The sequence below is a fragment of the Triturus cristatus genome, chromosome 1_1 (genome assembly GCF_964204655.1).
Source record: "Triturus cristatus chromosome 1_1, aTriCri1.1, whole genome shotgun sequence".
In the NCBI taxonomy this organism is placed as follows: domain Eukaryota; kingdom Metazoa; phylum Chordata; class Amphibia; order Caudata; family Salamandridae; genus Triturus; species Triturus cristatus.
This window is the reverse complement of record NC_140579.1, coordinates 1,053,009,798-1,053,033,585: the sequence shown is the minus strand read 5'-3', so window position 1 is coordinate 1,053,033,585 and position 23,788 is coordinate 1,053,009,798. Positions and strand designations below refer to the sequence as shown.

General features: G+C 45.1%; 1 long non-coding RNA gene across 1 annotated transcript in view; it reads right to left on the bottom strand.

Moving 5' to 3' along the window:
- The window catches only part of LOC146871508 (uncharacterized), a 382,815-nt gene extending 368,426 nt beyond the window's left edge, over positions 1-14,389 (bottom strand). Inside the window, exon 1 of the long non-coding RNA XR_014981007.1 lies at positions 14,222-14,389. This is a non-coding gene — a long non-coding RNA (uncharacterized LOC146871508). The remainder of the gene's footprint in view (positions 1-14,221) is intronic.
- Positions 14,390-23,788: the final 9,399 nt, after the last annotated feature.

Here is a 23,788-nt window from a genome sequence, read left to right as displayed (position 1 = left end):
TGGGTGGTTACACACACTTCCCTTTGTCCAGTTTCATGCCAGAGCAGGGGCAGATAGCCCCTGAACCGGTTTGAGCTGGCATATGCACAGAGGAGCCTACTGCTCCGCCAGTGCAGGACTTCAAAGCACTCTAAGAGTGCACCCACCCAGCTCCAATACACTAAATCCTGTCTGGGAGGTGGTGACACCTCCCTGTGACAGGATACCTTTTGTTGGGCTTCCTCCACTGCGAGTTTCGGTCAGCAGCAGGAGGGCAGCCCGGTGTCTGTGCTGGTGGCATCCATTTTGTGATGCCAGGGCTCTAGGAGATTTCTACCGTTTAGTACAGTGGGTACATGTCATCCCCTCTAGAAGGGTGGGATCATACTCCCACACCAGTTACTGGTGTGGGAGTATGATTCCAAGTTGTTTGACACCAAACACGACATGTTTTGATGCAGTCATTCCAAAGTTAGCATTTACCGCGAGGTTATAATGCACTTAAGAGTATATGGTTTACCCGCATCCACAAACAGCAGCAGAGAATAGACTCTGCCAGCTGCAGAGGGGTCCTGCTCATGCAGAAGCACCCCCTCACATAGTAAACCAAGCACCCTGCCCTCAGGATTGTTAGGGCCTGCAAGAGGGGTGGCTGATAGGTTTATATGTGTGTGTATGGTGAAATATAGGAACCTATACCTCAGTGAGGAGTGCTTACACTACCTCACACAGGCTGCAGTAGCAGGCCTGTGGTGTCAGATTGAGAATGCTTCCCAGGGGTGGCATAATACATGCTGCAGCCCCTGGTAGGCCTGTGAAGTACCAATGCCCTAGGAACCTAAGGTACCATATACTAGGGGCTCATAAGGTACCACAGTATCCAATCACTAGTGCATCTAATATGCACACCAAGTTGTTTAGAGAGATCAGTGAGACTGGGGCCCTGATTAGCAGGGACCCAGCCAGGCTATAGCCAGAAACCAGTGTATACATCAGAAAAAAAGTGGGGGCAACATAAGTGCAGATCCTACTCCCCTACAGGGAAATCTTCCTTATTTGGGGGAGGCTTGCCCATAACCTAATTAACCATTACGGGGCTAATAGTAACACCGCCTGCACCAGCTGGTTGCGGTTCACATACTGAACCAATGCTCTATACACACGGATTAGAGTAGTGTGCATGAGACGTAGGACCGCCACAATGTCGTGGATGCAGCATGTAACCCGCCAACACGGGCCAAGTGGCCCCATCAATCGACAACAGGCCCAACATGACAGGTGTCAGGGGTACAGATAGGGCGCCATCAAACCAAATGCAATGCTGCCATGCCGTCAACGGAACTTCGAGAGTTCTATATGGCAAGATATACAGCAGGAAGTGCGGTATGGCTGTATTTATGCCACAAATTATCTGCCCCTTCAACTGCTGGAAACGTGGCCCAGGAATAAAACACCTCATACGTGTATACTGGGTCGGCTTGAACCACAAAGATCAGATTGACATCTGCGTCTGGCACTCCACATGCTTGCAAATGATGCCGGACCGCCACGCAGCTGTGTGCCACGATGTCAACTTCCATATGGAAACTTGAAAAGGAAATACTAAGGAAAAAAAGGTGGCAAGACAATGTTGGGTCATAATTCAAAATACGAACGATACCCTTCTGTAAAATTCAAGCTTGGATCACCTATAAAAGTGACAATATAGGTAGGTAAACCATCACCAATGTTTTCAGGAAACAGAGACGAGGGAATTGTGAACAAGTACTGAGGACTACTTAAGTGCCTCGTATATAAGTACCAGACCAAACGTTAGGTGCGCCATCTTGCAGGGATTCTGTACATACACAGAACTATGCACAGGAAACCAGGGCTTTGGTGTATTGTGGTGTACCAAAAACAAGCCTCAGTGCCCAGAACCCCTATCCGGCTAGCTATAGTATACCATTCATTCTCCGTACCACAGCAGAGCTACCAATGATTGGATATCCTAGAACATGCGACTCAGGGCCTCTCAGAATTCGTGGGAACAAGACATTTTCACTTAGATACTCATACTTGTTCACAATATGAGTAACCAGAGACACTGTATAGTTTAAAATGTTTATTTCAACTAACATGCTCTGTAATGCAGCACACGTGCTAGCATTAGCAAAGAAATGCATAAAACCAATATAATCAGCATAGTTACAATTCCATATAATATGAACGGGGACAGCATATTATAATGACAGTGGATGAAGCCTTATAGCGCTTTACCACCCTCCCCGTGCTACAAGCTATGTTTATTGTATAAGTGGAAGACCTCTGGACTTGGACAGTGATAAGATAAGATAATTGTTTATTTGTGCATGATTGATTAAAATCTTTACAAATATTGTAAAACATCAAAAGAGAGAAAAAATGTTTAAAAAGTCATTAATACATTACTTTAAAGATTATCTAAGATCAGTTAGAAAGGTTTTTTAGTTGTCATCAAGTCTCTTGAGTCTTTTTCCCATTTGATCAAAGAACTTTACAACCTGGCAATTCAGTTTAATGTGCTTCGGGTTAAAACACAGTTTTACAGCTTGTCTGCAAGTCCGCACGCCATGCTGGTTGAAGAATGGACGTAGTAGATGACGCCTTAAATCATTTAGTTTGGTGCAGATGCAGATTACGTGGACAATGTCCTCCTTGCCAGTTTTACACAGTCGACACTGCTCTAAGGAATTCTTCCTCTCCCAGGGTGGCAAGTGTGGGAATATAGGGATTACTCCAAGACGTAGTTTCAGAAACCTTTCTTTTGTTTTTATTTTCATGCCAGTACTAAGGTATGCTTGTGGTTGTACTGGCCCATAATCACCCAGCGTTGTCCAGCCATGGGCTCTTTTCGCTAGATCATTCTGGTCTTCAATTGCTGAAATGATTCGTGCCGATTTCTTTGCGATTTTTTTAAAAGAAAGGTGATCAGTTGGAGTTTCCCATAAGTCAATCAAGCCCAAGACTTGAAGTGATTCGAGTAGATAAGTCTCTGGCCAAAGATTTTTGATGTCTAAATAGCTCCCCCCATACATTGGAGCTTAAGGTGCCAGTCTCAGCAGTGCGAATCTTGTGCCAAGTCCCTACATACGCACTCCGCCTTCCTATTGTCTGTTTGATTATACCAAATTCCAACCGGATCTGAGCAGGAGAAACGTATTTGGGGAGATTGAAAAAGGCCCTGTATGCTTTGGCCGTAACTATGTCCAATAGAGTGGCGTCCTTCCCATGTAGGGATTCGCTTCCGTAAGTGAGGGTCGGCTGTAATTTTGCGCGTAGTATTTGAAGGAGAGGTTGAAGTGTTAGGTCCGGAAGTTTGGCCTTTAATGATTTGATGGCCAGATGGATCATAGTCGCCTCCCTCGTAGGGATTCAAGTTGTGGCTTAGACGTGTTTTTTGCGTCCAGGATTACTCCCAGATATTTGTAAGTATTTACCAGGTCTATTTTCTCTCCGTTCAGGTACCAACGAACTTCCCTTTTTTTCCTGTAATTCACAGCCATAGCCTTGGTCTTTTTAAAGTTTATTTGAAGGGCGTTTCTTTCAGAATAAATATATGCGACGTCCAGGAGATGTTGAAGCCCCATTGGGGTGCGACTTATTAACACTAAGTCGTCTGCATATAGTAAGTTGGGAAGGGTGACTGACCCCAGTTTGGGCGCATGGTTGGAGGATTTGGCTAGTTCCCCCGGTAGGTCAGCTAGAAAGAGATTAAATAGGAAGGGGGCCAGTATACACCCTTGTTTTAATCCTTTTGTTTTTATAGGCTTCGAAAGGTGTGTTCCTGTGCCAAGTTTAATTTTGATCCATGTATTGGAGTGAAGTAATATTAAAACATCTAAGAGATGTTTCGGTATTCCCCAATGGCTTAATTTCTGCCAGAGTTTGTTGCGATCTATATGGTCAAAAGCGGCTGTGTAGTCTATCAACGTGAGATATAAGGGTGACTTGGTCTCTTTGGCTTGTCCCATCAACAGGGACAATGCCATGATGTTAGTTGTGGTACCTTGGCCTCTGCAGAATCCTGTTTGAGTAATCGGGATAATAGATTTTTCAGCTGCCCATGTTGTTAACTCTTCCAAGATTATGCCTGCAAAGTATTTAGCCTCCACGTCTAGTAATGCAATTAGCCGGTAATTGTTTGGGTGCTTCTTGCTACCATGGTTATAAATTGGGCTAATTATTGCCCCATGCCAGGACTCAGGGAGTATCTGGGTGAAAATTAGAGTGTTAAATAAGGGTGCCAATGATTTGCTTCAAAATTCCACGTCTTCCTTGTACAACATGGGAGGAATACCATTTGGGCCCGGTGCTCCCGAAGGTCGTCCTCTTGTTATTTGTCGTTTTATGTCGGCTGGGATAATTAGGTTTTGCCATTGTTCGACACTTGTCAACACTTCTGCCGTTGGTACTGGTTTATCAAGTTTTGGTGAGATTGTGAGCCCATTGTTGTACTTTTCGTGGGTCCTTGTGGGTGCGTGACTAATTCCTTTGCCTTCAATTTTGGGCCATATGATTTCGGAATGAGATTTGTGTGTTACAGCACCCACTGTGGTGTCCTCATTGTTAAAATGTTTTAACAGATATTTTGTCCAAACCTCCTCTGGTATGTGGGAATTTTGACCCCGATGGTCTGGGTTATTTTTTTTTTTAACCATTTGCCAAAACTTCAAGCTATTTTTCTGCTTCCCTTCGTAATGGAGTTTTGCCCATAGTGCTTCATTCTGTTCCTTCCTTTTTTCCCCATTTCATCCGTTTTAGATGTTTTTTTGCTGTCTGTAGGACTATGCGCAAGCTGCAATTTGTTTGATCCTTTCGCAACAGCCTTAATGTTTGATTTATTAGCCGTTTTTGAGTCTTCATTTCCAAAGTTACTGGATTTTTATTAGGGGCTCCCTTCCCCTGACATAACAGGTTAGGCGAGCTTTTTTATCAGTTTCTCGCTAACTTTTGTAATGAAGTTTTGCCAGTTGTCCGACGCTTGGTGTGAGGGATTGACTGTTTGAGTAAAAAGATCTTTAGCTATCGTGCTTACTGACCCGATGTAGTCAGGGTTACATCGTAGCTGCCGTAAATTAGATGTGACTTCCAAGCAAGGGCATTTGTATGATTCTTTGCCATATTGAGAATTGACTATTATTGTGGTTTCTAGGGGTAGGTGGTCACTGTGGTCACTCATCCCTACTCTAAACGTTTTAGTCCAGCTAAACATTTTTAAAGATGTGAACATGTAATCGAGGTGGGAAGATTGTTTATTGTAGTGAAAGGTTGCGACTGGTGGGTAGTCATCGACATAACGCCCATTCAAGGCCCTTAAGTTAAGATGTTCCAAATTTCGGAGTAAGTTTTTTGAGTTCTTAGTTAATTTCCTATTTTTTATCAAGCCTTGTGTGGGTACGCCCCATGCAGCATTCAGATCTCGAATAAGGTCGTCATCTTGGTCCTCGCTGATTAAGGGCATGTTGAAATCCCCGGCCATGATGATTAAGTCGGTGTCCTGTTCTTCCCTTATCTTCTCCAAGGCTGCTCCCAGATCTTTTGCGGCCTTTTGCTTATGTTTTGGATGTATGTATGTGTTAATTATGATAACTTCTTGAGGCAGGTTCTGTAACCAAAGTGAGATCTTTACCACCTGTATTGCACTCGGAGGGGATATGTAAGAATCTATTTCTTTAATTTCGCCTATTGATTGTAAAGAGGCAAAAAGCATCAGTCCACCTGACCTCCGTCCAAAGATGGAGTTTTTATTGGCCGGGATGCAGCATGATGCAAACCCTAATAGGTCAAATGCTTTTTCTTCCCAAGTTTCTTGAAGTAATAGGAGATCAAATCAGTTCAAATATTGAAGGAATTCGGAATCATTGCTTTTGCTGGCTAAGCCATTGATGTTCCATGAGCAGATTCTGATTTTCCTGATCTTGTTTGAGAGATTAGCTGGTTGTTGCCCTTTTTGTCAAATTGCACCAGTCGTAATACTATTTGTTCGTTGGATTGACTTCCAATTGGGGTTATGGTCCTGCGGGAAGTAACTACTATGAATTTGATTTGGTCCTATTTGTGATTTTCTGTTATCTTTGGAAAATGCCCTCAGGGAATTACTTCTGGCACCCCTTAGAACTGAATTGGTATTTTTAGGGGCTAAAGACCTATTAGATGATAAAAAGGGCGTTGGATAGCGGGGAAGCTGTTCTAATCTCAACTCTATCCCCCATTGTTGGTATGTTGCTACTTCTTCCATGATTTTACTTGCTGTTTCAATGGAGTTCCAGGTTACTTTTGTTATTTCCGGGCGATGGGGCTCAGTATTTGGCTGAAACTCTATTTGTACAAGTTCTGGAGAACTAATGTTTTCTAGAGTAGTGACTAAATGCAAGAGTCTTAAGATATTACCCCTATTCAATATGTCATCCCTACCTCGGGAGACGTATTCGGGAATGAAGAGGACTGATGCTTGACTATGCAAATGGTGAGATGCTATTGGGTTTACTGGAAATCCCACATTATCTCGACGGATTGGTTGTGGAGAACGTGCTGTGCTTGTTGTGTCTAGATGGTTTAGTTGCTCCATTGGAATGTTGTCTGCCTTTTGAGGCCTTGTGTTGCTGGTCGCATTCCTTTTTGGATGAAGCGGCAGCTCTACTTTGGTGACTGCAGCATTGTCTGCACTTTTTGTTATTCGAGTGTGTTCGACAGATGTTGACTCAACCTTGTGAGCGTTGTATACCACTTGTTTTGATTGGATTTGAGGACCTTCCTGTTCGAGTTCTTTGAGAACAAGTTCCTGAGTTGAACTGATTATCAGTTTGTCGCAGGATTCTGAAGATGATGAGGAGGTGCTACCAGTGGTCATATGCGAGGGTGATAATTGCTCTTTATGTTTTATTTTTTGTCCACGGGTCACTTCTGAAACAGGTAGATACAATTCTGTCTCTTTGTTATGCTTTCCGTGCGTTGACAACCTATTCCTTCCTTTCCTTTTTTTCTTTCTGCAGGTTTTATTCAACGCTTGGTTGTCTGTTGGAGTTGAATTATCTGTGGATGTAGGAACAATCGTGGGAACAATAACCAACGAGTCAAAAGGGGGTGTTTGTTTTGTAGGTAAATTGGTTGTTAAACTCTGCTCAGCAGACGGCTCGGTCTCTCGGCTTGTGTGTATCAATAAGGACTCAGACGGTGGGTCCGAAGTTTGTGGGATCGGGGTTTGTAGGGTTGTCAATTTCAAGTCATTTATTAAATCTCCCAGCATTGCAGGTAGTGATGATAATTTGTCCAAAATCGGGTCATAAGTTTGCAATTGTTGAGGATTTATTTGGGACTCGTATACTGCGTCTTGTCCTCTTTTTATGAGGCCATTTAATTCTGAAATCTTCCAGTCAATTCTTGAAACTGTATCCGCCATTGTCTGCAAAACTATGAGTTGCAGATCCATCTTTTGAGATTGAAATTCTAAAGCTGTGGTCGAATGTTGCAGAGTTTCCAAAATTGTTGCCCATATTGCATCGTAGCCCAGATTGTCATTTTTGTCGGTTTTGTCCAATCTTGGTGATGCATCGATGGATGGGCTGCATCCAACTGATTTCTGATTATAAGTTGTAACTAGTTCCTCCCATTCCTGCGCTGCTATGGAGGATACATCATTGTTTGTGTAGTTATCTGTATGTTGAAAATCGTTGTGCTGTAATGAAGTGCAACGTTGCGGTGAAGTATGTATTACTGACCTGTCATTTGATACAGTTATTCCTATATTGCCATTTAAGTTTATTTGAGATGTCTGTTTTTGGATCAAGGAGATGTTAACCGATTGATGGTGCTGGGTACCATTTCCTTGTTTAACTGTTTTGACTTGGTGCAATGTTTGCGTCTCCTCGAAGTCCAGGATTGCCTTCTTTGATTTCGGTGAGCTACTTAATGGTTGGAGACAGTGTGGGTCTTCCCTTTCTTCCTCCTTATGAGTCTGGGTCTCAAAGTCCTTATTCTCAACCTGTCTTACTGGATATTGATATTGGTGGATTACTGCCTCTGTGGATTTAACTTTCTTTGGTAAATTCCAATTTTTAATAACGGAATTGTTGGTCGGCTCCTTTCCCATATTTATATAGTTGGAGTTTGCTTGGACTGCCAAGGTTGCTAAGTGGGTAAGTGAATCCACTTTCCTATTGTTTTCCTTTAATAGAATTGGTGCTAATCTTGCTTCAGCTACCTCAATGTTAGATATGTTCAAAGGGCCAGCTTGCCCGAGCGGGCCTGTTGGGTTTCTATCGAAATTGTTTATGCAGCTTTGATTATGCTCACTTGGTAGGAGCGGTGCGCGGAGGCCCTTGATGCTCCCTGTTTTAGAAAAGATTACTGATCCTGTATCTTTTAAGAAAGAAAACTTTGTATATATCTTCGGTTGGTAAAGATGTGTCTTTTTCTTCACTGGCGTTCTATCAATGGTTATAAGGTTGTTTGAAACCATTGTTGGCGATTTTAATGCCCGGGGCGGAAGCACCTGGGATAGTTCCTGTGATTGCTGCAGTCGTTGTGGAGCTGTCTCCAGGCAGGGTAATACAGTAGATGCGTTATAGCTTTCATGGCACTTTATGTTTAAGGTTTTGTGTAAATCCGAAGTGAGAGTTAGTTCGTAACTAGTTTTTAGTTCTTCGTTGATGGTTGGCATCGTATCTTCTCTGGTTTCCACAGGTTGGCTTCCTCTGCTTTTATTGGAACTTAAATGTATTGGTGGAGATACTGACTCTAGTTTCCTTTTCCGAGATTTGGATATAGAGTTGATTTTGGGGTTTGATTTTTTATTCGGTGAATTGGAAGGTGGCTGCCTCACTCTGCCTGATCTAATTTTTTCCGTGTTATACACAACTGATGTATTTGATATTTACTTATGTTCCGTTATGATACGTAGGCACAGTATGTAGCTTGTTACTAGTTCAGCACTTGCGTTGTTTAAATGATGATGAACTGCGGCTTAGTATACAGTACACAGTATACAGCAGAGATTATTGCAGTTTGAAGCAGATATTATTGCAGTTTGAAGCAGATTCCTACAGTTTTCACCAAATTTCGACGGTATAACTCCCCATTAATTTGTGCCCTCTTGTTCCCCCCTTTTTCCTTGTTGTTTATTGAGTTTTTTCCAGTAGGCGCAATAATAACTGCAGGTTGCTGCTTACATGCTGACAGTGGGGGTAGGATAAGAGGGAAGAGGAGCTAGGTGACGAGCGGTGCTCACGGAGGGGACCTCGAACTGACTGGCCTAGTCAAGCCGCCTTCCAGTCGACCCACCGGGCTCTTACTTTGCGACCGCCTCTAACGGCAGTCGCGCTCGTGCGTCGTCTCTACTTTGCCCCCAGCAGCTCTACTCAGCCTTGCCTCACCACACCTCGTTGAGTAACTCCCACGCTCCCCCCTCCTGAGGGTAATACAGGCAGTGGTGGGTGATAGATCGCTGATCCCCCCCAAGCGGGGCTGAAGGGAGTGTAGCTCCCCCGATGATTTCCTATCAGGTCAGGTCAAAGCAGGGCTGAGTTCGGTCCCAGGCCACTATAGCCCGTGAATCCCCGAGTAAGCTGGCTGGAACTCTAAAAGTCTAAACAGTATAATCAGGCAGCCACTGCTCCACACCCCCTGTCTCACCTCTCAATGCTGGCCCCGGGCGTGGTGTGCTGTATTGCTGCTGCTTGGCTTTGTTTGGCTTCGCTGCGCTGTGTACCTTTCTCACTGCACAGCGTTTCCTACTTCACAGCGCCCCGACCGCTGTTTCCGGCTTTTCTAGCTTCACTCCTCTCCTACCGCAGAGCTTGCCTAGAGGAGACACCAGTCAACGCCGCAGTCAAACCCGCGGTTGACTCCGGATCACCGGACTGTGACGGCTCGGCTCGGCCCCTCGGCTCGCTCCCAATCGCTCCCTATCAACGCGCAAGGCACAAGGAGCACAAGGAGCAGAGCACAAAGCACAGGTCCTCTGGTTTTCGCCCGCAGCACAAGTTTCCTCCGCTTCTCCTGCAGATCACGGTGCGCGACTCCCACTGCTCTCAGTCTCGCGGCTCCTCCTCCTCGTCCTCTAGCGTCGGCAGCAGCACTTCTCACAAGAGGCGGAGAAGCAAGGATCGTTGCCTTTTAGTGGCCCGTGGAACCCCCTACCTCAAGTCTTAGATGATAGGATTTACATCTCCGAACAAGCACAGCTCTTCCTCTGGAAAAGTTTTCTCCCAAGTGTTGTTAACTTGCATCTCGTGCCATATTAAAAACACCCGAAAAGTCAGTAGCGCAGCTGTGTTCCATGTTATGACTATATGTGTGTGGGGACGGACCAAAGCCGATTAACCAGTGAAGTTGTTTTCTGTCCTTGAACATGATGTACAGACTAGAACACAGAGCACAACCGAAATAGTGAAAGGCAGACAGTTTCCATGTGAAGCAGCACGAGCAGAGGTGTTTACAGGAACCAAGCCATGTAGTGTTGTGTGCATGAGCGGCAAGATGGCGGTGATGCAGAGCACCAACTGATACTAACTTAGCAACGTCCGCTGGCACCCTTAACCCTCACGACAGTCCAATGGTACATCAATGGGCTTTTCTGTGGCTCCTAGCTACGCCAACATCTTCATGATGAAGTTTGAGTCCGAGCATATTTTATCCAATAAGAATTGGACTGACAGTTTATTACTTTACCGTAGATACATAGACAACACTCATCATTTGGCATGGTACACGGGTTTCCCTCGAAGAAAATGTAAAGTCTCTGAACACCTGACATCCCCGCATCAAGTTCACATTCAGCATGGACGAATAACGATTGTTGTACTTGGATGTTAATATTGACATTGAGGGCACACACATCAAGACTTCATCATTCATGAAACCAACCAACTGCAATAACTCTGTTTTGTTTTCTAGTTTTCATCCGCTGTCCCTCAAGAAACACCTTCCCTATTCTCAATTCATACGGGCTAAATGCATCACATCAGATGCCTCACAACTTCCTGCAACGCTTCAAGAATACAAGGCAAAATTTTCAAGCGAGGTTACTCGTTTGCAATATTAGATGAAGCTGAGCGACGAGTCCAAGATTTGCAAAGAGATAGTTTATTGCAGAAACTACTTAAAGAGCAGATCAAAAGAGAAGTCTTTGTGTCTACTTTCTTGACCTCATCTCCAGCCATTAAAAACGTGATTTTGAAATATTGGGATTTAATTCAACTAGAACCTGACTTTCAAGGCATCTTTACGGAACCTCCTAATTTTGCTTATAAGAGGTCGCAGAATTTAAGAGACCTTCTTTCTAGACCAGTTTCAGATGGAGGCGTGAAACACAAAGGCATGCGCACATGCCGCAGATGCTCACATTGTAGTAACACTTTAGTTGGTTGTACTATCACTCATCCATGGTGAGGCAAACTTATTAAATTACATTTTACTGCTGATTGCAATAGTGAACATGGTATTTATGCTATCCGCTGCCCGTGTGGCTTATGCTAGGTGGGCAAGACGGAGAGGGCGCAGCGCACCCGCATCACTGAACGCAAAAGTTGAATAAGAACTAAGACTTTAAGTTCACCGTTGGCAGTTCACTGGCATGAACACCATCATTCCATTGCCCAACTGAGATTTACCATTCTTGTAGTGGTGAAACCTCAGGAGGACAAGGATATGTCAAGATTATTGTCGCAACGTAAAACGTATTGGATACGTTTTCTTGATACAATGACACAGAGAGGTCTTAGTGACAGACTTGAATTTTCATGCATTCTGTAATACACTCATATTCTCTCTTGATTCCTGGATTGATTCCACGTTAGGTATCCGCATTTTTTCTTATTCCAATGTTTTTTTCTTACGCCAATGTTCCTTTATTATTTTATTTTTTGGTTTAGGTGTTTTAATTGCTGCCCTTTGTTGCACATTTTTGTCCTTTGTTGTTCCTATTTGCACGTTATTATTATCGTTGCTCTTCATCAGCACAGGTTCATATGACTGCTTTTTGAGATTTTTATAGGTCCTTGTCATTTTATGAGGCTTAGTCCAATTTAAAGCCCCACACGAGCTTTTTACTAGTTTTAATATGTACTTGTGCACTCGTTATTTTTAGGTTCGCATTTTACCTCCTGTAGTAGCCACACTTTTAACTTATTTGTGGAATGGCAATGTATTTGTTTATTTTACTACTACCATGTCTGACACTGCTCATGAGTAAATTATGCGAGTTGTCATCCTCTCATGAACTTCCTTTATTTTTGTATTATACTTTCTGAGTCATGTTATCAAAAAGTATTTGTTTCGTATTCACTGTACTTTATAATGCTTTTAGCACATTTTTCGTACTATTTTTGTTTTCTCTCACAGCCAGTTCCTTTCGATTTTATTTTCTCCAGTGTTGGCTGGTGACATTTGAAAGTGGTAGGGCGTAAATACTGCACTGTGGCGAGCGAGCGAGCGTAGCGAGCAAGCCCGTACCACCTAGTGGGCAAATGGTGCATTCTCAAGCAAATTTGAGAAATAGGTGGCTTGGCGAACACATCTCTGGGAATAGCCAGACAAGTCTCTTTGCGCTTGCACAGATACATCACTCACCCTGGAGTCACATAGGCACACTGCTCAACCTGCACTCACACAGACATCACTCACCCTTCGCTGCACTGCACTGCACTCAATAGGTTAAATTTATTAAAGCCTGTCTAGGCCTGACATTGCCTGGTAACAGACTACAGTAGGGGGACGGTAATTAAAATAAAGAAAACTTACCTTCCTCCGCTCAACTTCTCTACACTCCGGATCACGCGCCGCCTCAGGTTCATCCAATAGCCCAGAAGACAGGCCCCCTGTTGGTACAGTGATATAGAGCGATTCCTCTGTTTACCGTAAGTGCCCATGTAATGCTCAGTGCGCTGTGCTGCTGGTTTCTTGTAGCTCAGCTCGGCCCGGCATCCCAGCCAGCTGCTGTCTGAGATGGGGGACGTCATTCCATGGTCCCTCGTCCCTCACAACCATTAAATCAAGCTTTTCGTAGTGGTGGATCTTTTACTTTGTACTAGTAGACTGCCCCAAACACCACCCTTCAGCCATTCGTTGGTAATAATGGTGACGCTGCAGTTTTATGGCAGTTCTTTTAACTGTATTGAACAGGTGCCACTACTAGTCACTTTACCGCTGTTCATTTTACTGATCTCAGATGGATGAAGAGCTCAGATTTCCCTGCCTGGAATCCTGATTCATCACCTCGGGTGACGTTCAGATGCAACAACGAGAGCTTAATTAATGAAACTATCGGTCTGGTTGATTCAGGAAATATAGAGCTGAACAGACTAACACCCTTCGTCCATGGCTATATGGTCACTGCTGCGTTTTACATGTTAATGTTTCTTTTTTACAGACAGGCCTGTCCAGTCACCCAGAACTTGTGTCACCTGCCTTCCAGGTTAAAGACCTGCAAACCTGAAAATTTAGACTCTCATTGCAAATGGTCTGCGGCCAGCCCATAGGTGTATTTTCGGAATGGGATGCTTGATGCCAGAGCATGATCATGCAACATTTCTCGTTCACTTTAGCACTTCGAGCCAAGACCACTTTTATTAGCGGATTTTGTGTCAAACACTAACTGGTTAATAGAGAGAGAGCCCTTGACAAAGCTAAACTGGACAGGCGAGGCTGGTCTACTGACAGGACTACTGGAATTATGCATTTTTTACCACCGGGGCGTTTTCTGCATATTTTTTGAATTGCTGCATGTGCGGCAGCATTGCATGCATGGTGAAATGCAGGGTCATTTAAGGACAAATCAAACTGCAGAGGAGACGTGGTTCGTGAACGGCATAGATTAAATGAATTATTCTTGACATTGTACTCAGGAATAGGCCACGGGCTCTCTCTGGACAGTTATCGGACAGTGAGGCGGTGGGCAGGGATGAAGTGTCGGTCAGGCTCAGGCCCGCGAGGCTCACCAGCCAGAGGCGGGAAGATGGAGCCTGTCAGTGCCACAGCCACTCTACTCGAAACACCTTGACGCCTCTCGTTTAAAGTGCAGCAGCTTTGTCGGACACCTTCAGAATCATTTAAACGCGCATTAAAACGCACATCACTCAGCAGAGGAGGCGAACTTGTTATTACTTGTTATTGCTTTCCATCGCTTTTCTGTGCGTTTTGACACTTATTAGTGTTGGTCATCACTTTCTAGTGTCTGTTACAAATAATTACTTATAACGGGCCATCCGAGGCCCGCAACGCTCACCTGCCTGTTGGTTCCCGTTGCGGCCCTGCTGGGGTGGGACACGGTCCCCAAGCATTCGAGAGGCCGGCTCATGATGGTTTAAATGAAATAAAAACGCGAACTTGGAGTTACAGGAATCCACGTGCACCGAGTGGTGCTCTTTAGACCTCTGTGCCACTATGAGCGGTGCAAAACAGTGCGAGAATCGCGGGAGATGTTTTGAGAATGATCACGTGCTGATATTGCCAAATCAGAAGACTTATGCGACTGGGGCGGCTGACTCGGCTGTATCCTGGCATTTGACAGGGCATGGTGCGGCTGTGTGAAAAACACGTCACCGCCCGAGAGGATCCTATCTTTAGACGCCTGCACTACACTAGGCATGCGCAGCATACCTAATGGTTTGTGAATGTGAGTGAGGAGCACTGCTCTGCTCCTCACTCACATGCGCAGTCAGACCAACTTCTGGTCTCCTCCTGCTCTCGCCTGCGCTGTGCGTTGACTTGCACACTTTCACCTGTGTGAAGCACAGGCCGAAAATGTAAACAGACGAATTGTGAAAGAAATTCGTCTGTTTACATTCTGTTGCCCGAACTGCAGTGAGTTTCTTATGTGTTGGGATGCTTAGTGGGGCACCGCCCCGGCGCCCCCTATGGACCAGCCGCCATTTTCTCACGAGCCAACTCTACCAGGGTTAATTTTCACTGTGCTCACATCGTTGTTCTTGATTCAGGGATTAGGACATCCCGTTCCTTTGGTATCCACTTTCGGGTGAAGCTTGGGACACGCCTATTAATTTGTGCGCGCACGACTTTTTCGACTGCTCGCTTGCTGATTCACCTGCACCGGTAGGATGTTCGTAAACTTTTTGGTTTCCTCATCCTCCGTTTAGCCTAGCTTTCAGTTTATTTCGCTGGTAAGCTTCCGCCTCAGTACGTTGTTTACCTTTAGATGGACGTTTGTGACTTCTGTTCAGTTCTTTTAATTTATTTTTTTAATGTGCAGCACGTAGATTGGGCTGTTACTTGTTCCAGTTGCACATTGCCATAGAACACATTTTTGCTTGGAGGTACGCGTCTTCAGTTTATTTTCACTTGGGCTCATGTACTTGGGTTTATTTCACTTGGAGCTGCATGCACAGCATGTTGCACCAGTTTTTACACATGCACATAGCTGCCAGTCCAGCACTTTATTCATCATATTCTGGTATTGACGCAGAGCAATTTTCACATGTGTATACACGATATTGCACTTTTCCAAGCTTGATTAGATTTCATCATTTACAGGTCTTTTACTTTGATTCTTGCTTGTTGGGAACTTGGTGTCTTTTTGCACGAGTTTTTTTCACATTTTTTTCAAAATGTTTCCTTGTTCTTTCTCTCTCATTTATTAGTTTGTCTTTAGTAATAGTTGCAGGAATGAGCATGTATCCTTGGTTGTTTTCTCTTAAGGTTCCTCTTATGGCCGTTTATGTTTTGTCTTTATTGTAGCATCGTATACAGCATGCATGGATGGAGGGCTACTGTGTAAAGCCCGAAATGCATTGGGAATAACACCGATGTCTGTTATCATCCCACGCAAGAACATTGAGTTTTCTGTCTGCTCAATTAATACATAACCGAGCCACTGTCAACGCCTTGTTTTATATTTTGATTATGAACTTTAGTACAATGTTAACTTGTTACAACGTCATATTCAGTTCTTTGCATTTGGATGCTTGATCACTATGTGATTGTATTCTGTTTACACTCTTTTCTGAGTGATTTCCTAGTAGTGCACCCGATGTCTAGGACATAGTCCCAGGTCTTTTTTCAATTGTGAATCAGGAGGTTTGGGCGGACCCTACTCTGAAGGTGCACACAGTACTATTTTACTTTCGTTTACATTGTCTACTTGGTATTGCTATTATTCCATACAAGTGCATCAGGCTGTTTTTGCTTTTCTCACTCATAATCACTAAACGCCATGAGACAATATTTGTATGGTAAGGATTGGTGGAGCAGAAGATGTGATTCCTTTCAAAATCTGACATATAGAGACAGGCCAGCCTCAGGGCGATAGTACTGCCCATCGAAGTCCCCTGGGTTTGGTGGAAAAGTTTGCCCTCATATTGAAAAAGGTTTTCTGTGAGGGCCAACGTTGCACACTCCATGACAAAACTGATAGGAGTGGATGAGGTCCAATTCCTGGACTGCAGAATGTCTACAATAACCTCTAGGGTAGCCAACTGGGGAATGTTAGTATATAAGGTCTCTACATCGAGGGTGACCAAGAGTTCTATCTGTGGTCTATCATTGTTGGTTTGTTCAGTTAGATTCAGTATATCTCTTGTGTCTTGTACAAAAGATGGTGTTTTTTGGACCAAGGGTTTCAAAAAGTGATCACAAAACTTTGAAAGGGGTTCTAAAAGAGAACCTAAGCCAGATACAATGAGTCTCCTCAGAGGTGGCACAGTCCCCTGGTGGATTTTTGGGAGAGTATTAAAATACGGGGGTTCTTTGATTCTTGTTCACCAGGAAATCAGCCTCATTTTGAATAGCCACCCCAGACTTTCAGCGGACGCGACCATGTTGGAAATGTGTGCCAAAAAGCAGTGGGTGGGGTCTTCCACTATTGGTCTATAGTAATATTACATAAAATGATCCCGCTGTCTAAATTTCTATATGTCCTCCAGAACTCTCCCTGGCCGGTGCCTGAGGCTTTTTACAATAAATCGAAGGGAGCATGTGCTCCCTTTTATGGGATGGTGAGAATTCCCCCTCACATCCCCCCCGTGTAGCACTCCGCACCCTACATAGATTAGTATATAATGTGAGATTGCCCTGCTGGACCTCAGAGCATAGTACTGGGCTGCTCAGTTACTGGCAACAAACGAGTGGGGATGCGACCAATAAATGATCCACCAACTATGCTAGAGAGAAGTTTGTTGGAAAAGAAATGCCACCTACATTACATTTATGGCACACCTCTCTAAACCCTCTACTGCAGAGGTCTTCAAACTTTTGGATCCCGAGACCCTTGTCAAAATTTCCAGGCTTAAGGACCCCCTCCTGAGAATTTTTTTTAGAACTTGGTACTCCTCATCACAGACAACCACAAACGCCCCCCCGTTCCCATGGCAAATCATTTTTACGGTGGGGAAATATTATTAAACAGTGTTTAGCAAACTAAAGGTTTGTGGATGATTATAGTTCGGAGTCACAGGCTTACTACACAGTTCAAACAAAAAGTCTCCAAAAAGAATTGCCCAAAAATGCACAACAGTACTTTATTTTTCCTAAACAAAACATAGTTTGACAAACTTGGTAACACATTTCTGAACTAATGGGATGGGTGGGCCTGTTTTTCTCCGCAGAGATTGTCAATTTGTGGATGTATCTTTGCTACAGCCATCCTCAGGTTGTGCTCCACCTCAAGCCTTGGACGGTACTTAGTCTTTAATACTGCCAATGCTGAGAAACCAATCTCACATAAATATGACAAACTAAAAGGCAGAATAGTCTTGACTGCAATTTGTGACAAACATGAATGTTCTTCAGACATTTTCAGCCAAAATTCCGCCAATGGGATTTTGCTGAATTGCATTTGGAGAACGCGATCACTCTGGACCTCAATTAGGTCTTCCTGAAGGTGCACTGGGAGATGAGTACCTGCATCCACTAGAAAAGGTTGGAAGACCCAGTCATTGTCATGATCAATGTCCTCAGGAAAGTACTTTCTAAACCACCCCTGAGAGCAGTCAAGCGATTTCTTATGACCTCAGCAGCACTTTCAGGTTCATAACCTGTGTCCTCAACAGCTTCTGATAAACACGGGAATGCCTCCAGGAGGCCATCTTCGGTTAGTCTTTTCCACAACTCTAGCTTTTTCTTGAAAGCAGATATTTTTTGCGCATTGTTAAAGATGTACTTTCAGCTCCTTGCAAAGACAAATTCAAGGAATTTAATTTATCAAAGATGTCTGCAAGGTATGCTAAAAGCATAAGCCAATGAGGATTACACAACTGCTTTGTATGGATCCAAATCTAGAAGGAATTGCCGTACTTCATTTCTTAATTCAAAAATACGGTTCAGAACCTTCCCTCTGGATAACCAACGGACTTCAGTATGGAAAAGCAAACCATTATGATCAGCTCCCATTTCTGCACACAAAATTGCAAACAGACGTGCTCTAGTGGGGTGCGCCTTTATGAAATTAACAATTTTCACAGCACAATCCAACACATTCCCAAGTTCTCTATCCATGTTTCGGACTGCAAGGGCTTCCCGGTGTATCATACAATGGGTCCATAGAATATGAGGAGCCACTTTTAACACTTTGGCTTTTAAGCCTGCCCTAGCCCCACACATGGAAGGAGCACCATCCGTACAGATCCCAACACAGCTGTCCCATTTTAAGCCGTTGGAGCACAAGAAGTCATTGAGAATGTTAAACAGGGTTGATGCTGTTGCCTGTCCCCTGAGTGGTTTACAGAATAAAAAATCTTCCAACATTACACTTTTGTGGCAGTATCTGACATAAGCAATTAAATGAGCGTCCTTAGATAAGTCAGTCGCTTCATCCAATTGCAAAGGAAACAAACTCGATTTCAAGCGTGCAAGGAGTTGTCTGTGGATATCCTCAGACATGTCAGAGATTCTGCGTCAAATTGTTGTGTCTGAGAGTGGTACCAATTTCAACTTCTCTGCTGCTTTTTCACAAAGCATTGTTCTGGCCACATCAAGCATTGCTGGAAGAATCACTTTTTCCCCATCCGCAAAGGGCTTTTTGTTTTTGGCAATGTGGTACGCCACTTGGTAAGATGCTTTCAAGGCATTTGTTGGCGTGAAGACCACATTTTTCACAGTGTCTTTTTGGTGGATAGCGTGTATGACGCACAAAGCCATGCACCACAACGCACCTAGATATCTAACACAGAAGCTGACTATCTCTGGTGGGCTCAGATCTTCCAGAAGCGCGGAAAAACTATTACTAAAACCACAGCGATTCAACAAGAAAAAAACATACAACCGTACCTTCTCAGGAATGGCCCCAAGAATCTGGAATGCTTTACCAGTTGAAACCAGACTTAACCCCTCTACTGTCTCATTCAAAAAGGAAGTAAAATCAATCCTCATGGCCAAATTCACCTGAATAAGGCCCAATGTTTTGTGACGAACTACCACAGCGCGGCCATTTCCCTGACTAGGACAAGGGACCGGCTAAGCAATCTGGACATTCCATATTCCTGTTGCTTATAGCATGAGGATAGCGTGCTGTTATACCTAATCACCTTGCTTGTGTAACATGTTTTGTGTATTGATGCTTCAACTCGTCTTTTGTTTATGTATAAAAACTTTACTTCTGTTAAGCGCTCTGATATCCGCAAGGGTCTTGTCCGCGCTCTATAAAACTCTCAAAATAAATAAAATAAATAAATGATGTCTTCCAGCTTTCTGGCAAAAAAATCTGTATTCTTTCCTACCAGTTACCCGTGTTTGGATTCCAAGTGGCGCTTTAATTTGTTTGGTTTCAGACTTTCATTAGCCAAGGTCATGCCACAAACCACACACTGTGGCTTTATTTCACCATTTATGGTGACGCAGGTGAATCCAAGGTCCAGGTAGGAGGCATCATACTGCCTACTTTTTGCAGCTCTTTTCTCGACGTCTGTTTCGGCCTTTCGTTTGAGTGATCTACCATCTTTTGGCAGCAGGAAGCGATCCATGTCAAATGTGTGTTTGACCTATGATACAAAATGTCAAAGTCCAACATTAATGATTACCACAGACTTGCTGCTGTATGCTGTATGGTCGTCATTTAAAAAAAAAAACTCTTTGCATTTTCACAAGAAGTGTAAAAATTCTTCTTTTTTTCTCTAAAATGCGAATAACACATCCGGTTTCTTCCACGTGCTTAAAACAGAAATTGCAGCTGGTCCTGGCTTCCATTACGTGAGCTGGCGTTGTGGGCCGTTACCAAGGTTCTCCTTCCCTTGAGTGCGTACACATTGATAGCAATAGGTAACATGGGTGGTCAAAATGTGTAAAATCCACCGCCTACTTGTTTAATAAAGGCTTTGCAAATGAAATTCGCCTGCCCCTTAATGTCTGCTGTTACAACAAACAAATGATGGACGGAATGCTGACAATGCAGACATTCTCCCCCAGTCAAGAGATCTGGGTTAAATCCATCGTTCTTTTGCCCACTACGCCACCCCAGTTCAGACATGGCCATATGCAAATCAGTCTTGACCCTGTGCCTCATGGGAACAGTCCAGCCCGAACTGCCAAGCCATGTCTTCCCTGGACCAGAATCAAGCATCCTAGGACCGGTTTCTGGCTATCAGCCGTCATCAGCCAGGATAGCTTGACTCCAGTGGCGTAGTGAGCACGGGTCCCACATCTGGGAATACCCATCCCACTTAGGGCGAAAAGCGTTACAACAAACAAATGATGGACAGAATGCTGACAATGCAGACATTCTCCCCCAGTCAAGAGATCTGGGTTAAATCCATCGTTCTTTTGCCCACTACGCCACCCCAGTTCAGACATGGCCATATGCAAATCAGTCTTGACCCTGTGCCTCATGGGAACAGTCCAGCCCGAACTGCCAAGCCATGTCTTCCCTGGACCGGAATCAAGCATCCTAGGACCGGTTTCTGGCTATCAGCCGTCATCAGCCAGGATAGCTTGACTCCAGTGGCGTAGTGAGCACGGGTCCCACGTCTGGGAATACCCATCTCACTTAGGGCGAAAAGCGTTACAACAAACAAATGATGGACGGAATGCTGACAATGCAGACATTCTCCCCCAGTCAAGAGATCTGGGTTAAATCCATCGTTCTTTTGCCCACTACGCCACCCCAGTTCAGACATGGCCACTGCGCCACTGGAGTCAAGCTATCCTGGCTGATGACGGCTGATAGCCAGAAACCGGTCATAGGATGCTTGATTCCGGTCCAGGGAAGACATGGCTTGGCAGTTCGGGCTGGACTGTTCCCATGAGGCACAGGGTCAAGACTGATTTGCATATGGCCATGTCTAAACTGGGGTGGCGTAGTGGGTAAAAGAACGATGGATTTAACCCAGATCTCTTGACAGGGGGAGAATGTCTGCATTGTCAGCATTCCGTCCATCATTTGTTTGTTGTAACGCTTTTCGCCCTAAGTGGGATGGGTATTCCCAGACGTGGGACCCGTGCTCACTACGCCACTGGAGTCAAGCTATCCTGGCTGATGACGGCTGATAGCCAGAAACCGGTCCTAGGATGCTTGATTCCGGTCCAGGGAAGACATGGCTTGGCAGTTCGGGCTGGACTGTTCCCATGAGGCACAGGGTCAAGACTGATTTGCATATGGCCATGTCTAAACTGGGGTGGCGTAGTGGGCAATAGAACGATGGATTTAACCCAGATCTCTTGACTGGGGGAGAATGTCTGCATTGTCAGCATTCCGTCCATCATTTGTTTGTTGTAACGCTTTTCGCCCTAAGTGGGATGGGTATTCCCAGACGTGGGACCCGTGCTCACTACGCCACTGGAGTCAAGCTATCCTGGCTGATGACGGCTGATAGCCAGAAACCGGTCCTAGGATGCTTGATTCCGGTCCAGGGAAGACATGGCTTGGCAGTTCGGGCTGGACTGTTCCCATGAGGCACAGGGTCAAGACTGATTTGCATATGGCCATGTCTAAACTGGGATGGCGTAGTGGGTAAAAGAACGATGGATTTAACCCAGATCTCTTGACTGGGGGAGAATGTCTGCATTGTCAGCATTCCGTCCATCATTTGTTTGTTGTAACGCTTTTCTCCCTAAGTGGGATGGGTATTCCCAGACGTGGGACCCGTGCTCACTACGCCACTGGAGTCAAGCTATCCTGGCTGATGACGGCTGATAGCCAGAAACCGGTCCTAGGATGCTTGATTCCGGTCCAGGGAAGACATGGCTTGGCAGTTCGGGCTGGACTGTTCCCATGAGGCACAGGGTCAAGACTGATTTGCATATGGCCATGTCTAAACTGGGGTGGCGTAGTGGGCAAAAGAACGATGGATTTAACCCAGATCTCTTGACTTGGGGAGAATGTATGCATTGTCAGCATTCCGTCCATCATTTGTTTGTTGTAACGCTTTTCGCCCTAAGTTGGATGGGTATTCCCAGACGTGGGACCCGTGCTCACTACGCCACTGGAGTCAAGCTATCCTGGCTGATGACGGCTGATAGCCAGAAAACGGTCCTAGGATGCTTGATTCCGGTCCAGGGAAGACATGGCTTGGCAGTTCGGGCTGGACTGTTCCCATGAGGCACAGGGTCAAGACTGATTTGCATATGGCCATGTCTAAACTGGGGTGGCGTAGTGGGCAAAAGAACGATGGATTTAACCCAGATCTCTTGACTGGGCGAGAATGTCTGCATTGTCAGCATTCCGTCCATCATTTGTTTGTTGTAACGCTTTTCGCCCTAAGTGGGATGGGTATTCCCAGACGTGGGACCCGTGCTCACTACGCCACTGGAGTCAAGCTATCCTGGCTGATGACGGCTGATAGCCAGAAACCGGTCCTAGGATGCTTGATTCCGGTCCAGGGAAGACATGGGTTGGCAGTTCGGGCTGGACTGTTCCCATGAGGCACAGGGTCAAGACTGATTTGCATATGGCCATGTCTAAACTGGGGTGGCGTAGTGGGCAAAAGAACGATGGATTTAACCCAGATCTCTTGACTGGGGGAGAATGTCTGCATTGTCAGCATTCCGTCCATCATTTGTTTGTTGTAACGCTTTTCGCCCTAAGTGGGATGGGTATTCCCAGACGTGGGACCCGTGCTCACTACGCCACTGGAGTCAAGCTATCCTGGCTGATGACGGCTGATAGCCAGAAACCGGTCCTAGGATGCTTGATTCCGGTCCAGGGAAGACATGGGTTGGCAGTTCGGGCTGGACTGTTCCCATGAGGCACAGGGTCAAGACTGATTTGCATATGGCCATGTCTAAACTGGGGTGGCGTAGTGGGCAAAAGAACGATGGATTTAACCCAGATCTCTTGACTGGGGGAGAATGTCTGCATTGTCAGCATTCCGTCCATCATTTGTTTGTTGTAACGCTTTTCGCCCTAAGTGGGGTGGGTATTCCCAGACGTGGGACCCGTGCTCACTACGCCACTGGAGTCAAGCTATCCTGGCTGATGACGGCTGATAGCCAGAAACCGGTCCTAGGATGCTTGATTCCGGTCCAGGGAAGACATGGCTTGGTAGTTCGGGCTGGACTGTTCCCATGAGGCACAGGGTCAAAACTGATTTGCATATGGCCATGTCTAAACTGGGGTGGCGTAGTGGGCAAAAGAACGATGGATTTAACCCAGATCTCGTGACTGGGGGAGAATGTCTGCATTGTCAGCATTCCGTCCATCATTTGTTTGTTGTAACGCTTTTCGCCCTAAGTGGGATGGGTATTCCCAGACGTGGGACCCGTGCTCACTACGCCACTGGAGTCAAGCTATCCTGGCTGATGACGGCTGATAGCCAGAAACCGGTCCTAGGATGCTTGATTCCGGTCCAGGGAAGACATGGCTTGGCAGTTCGGGCTGGACTGTTCCCATGAGGCACAGGGTCAAGACTGA